Here is a 1,941-nt window from a genome sequence, read left to right on the forward strand (position 1 = left end):
AAACCCAGGTTTCCCGCATTGCAGGCGGATTCTTTACCAGCTGAGCCACAAAGGGAAGCCCAGTGGATGAAGTTTCATATGCATTAGACATTTATGTTACTTTTAAAGAGAGAACACCCATTTTTGTTCATAGCTCTTTTTTGGTTTGTTTTTTACTACAACAAAACTCTATTCTTAAATACAGGCTACTTTAGATATGATAATTTTAAAAAGTAACTTTTCACCGATTATTTTCACCCCCCATATTTTTCTTCAAATAGGAACAATTTGATACCTGCTTCAAAACATGAAAGAGTGACATACCCTTACAGCTGCTTATTATATTTCAGGGTTACACACTAAGAAGCTTTTAAATCATAAATATTAATAAGCCATTTCTAAATTTTTTAAATGCAGCAATCACAGATGATACAATTTTATGTAGAAAGGTGCCTTCAAGATCTATCTAGCCATAGAGCCTCTTTTTATAGGTAAAGAAACTGAGGAGCTAAGAGACTAAATGGCTTTCCCCAATGTCACATATTTAGTTAGGGGCAGAATCAAGAGAAGCATCAAGTCCTACTACCAAGCTTCTCATGTGCCAAATTGAGTAATCTTTGACCTCTAATCAAAAGTGTGATTAAAAAGTTACTTTTGCCACTCAATAGAAAATCATCCCCTTTATTCAATGAACATTTATGAAACACTTACTATCTATCAGAGACTAAGGGTAGGAAAATGATTAAGACACAATCCTAGTTTAGGGGTTTTTTAAAGCTTGTTTAAAAAAAGAAGGTAGCTGTATAAAAAAATAGTGCCTGCCCACTTAATTGCAGAGCCTGGACAATATAATTTCATCTTAATAAAGGATAATTTCCAGGAACAAAAATTTTTTTATCCCCAATTACCTGTTTTCCCTGGCAAACATATACTGCTCAGTAACAAAATCCTGTTTATCCAGAGGTGATTAGGACCAAGGCTATTCCAATTTTTAAATAAGGAATCAAGATTCTACACAAAGAATGTGCAAAATAAGACAAGTGCAATCAAATCAGTAACAAAAGGTTAAAAAGCAAAAACAAAAAACCTTGAAGAGGCTCAAATTCCCATGTAGCACATATTCTGAACTCCAACCAAGAAGAAAATCACCTACCACAGAGGTACAGAGACAAGAGGAAGTAAGATTTTTTCAAAAAACTTAAGCCCCATATGAGGTAGAGAAGGAAAGAAAAAGAAAATCTGCCTTCCTCATAACTTCCACTTTGAGAAATCTGATCAGGTTTTTTAGCTGTCAAAAACAAAAACAAAAACAAACAGAATAGGGCACCACATTTTTCTCTCTTGTATGTAACTGGTTTCATAAAGAGCTCTAAGTTATAGATCAGTTGTTGACATACAAGGAAACAGTTCTGATTGGTTCTGGTGGAGCTTTACATATAACTACATACAAAGTATAAAAAGTAATTTATTACTTCCTTTTGAAAGCCAAGGGAATGTAGTGAAAAGAACATGTGCAGATAGATGTTGCTTGAATATTGTTTCTGCCGTTTACCTTATGTGTGATCTTGATCAATTCATTTAATTTCTCCAGGCCTCAATCTCCTCCTTTGGAAAAGGGGTAAAACCATCTACACTTCATAGGATTCAGTGAGAGAGCACATGGGGCGCACACAATAAGCTGTAGTTTCTTTCCTCAGCAGCTTTGAATTGCTCCATTGAAACTCACAAATAATGAGTGTCACCAAGTTTCTCCAAGGGACTTTGGCAGTCTGTCAGTAGTGAGCAGCCTGAGACCAATTTCTGGATACAGAAAAGACACCCTACAGCCCATAAAGCTCCAGCCTATTTAACAACAGGCAACATGAAAAACACCAGATTATACTGAGCTGGGGATTAAATGGGATCCTGCTTGCATTTTGTGATGTCATTAAACAAAAAACTAATAAGAAAAGCCACTCATGT

The 1,941-nt window shown here is 35.5% G+C and overlaps 1 protein-coding gene across 1 annotated transcript in view; it reads right to left on the reverse strand.

The window, feature by feature from the left end:
* Window positions 1-1,941, reverse strand: part of WDR44 (WD repeat domain 44) — a 102,737-nt gene that overhangs the window by 72,182 nt on the left and 28,614 nt on the right. The window lies entirely within an intron of this gene.

The sequence above is a fragment of the Bison bison genome, unplaced genomic scaffold (assembly GCF_000754665.1).
Source record: "Bison bison bison isolate TAMUID 2011002044 unplaced genomic scaffold, Bison_UMD1.0 scf7180017864367, whole genome shotgun sequence".
NCBI lineage: Eukaryota > Metazoa > Chordata > Mammalia > Artiodactyla > Bovidae > Bison > Bison bison.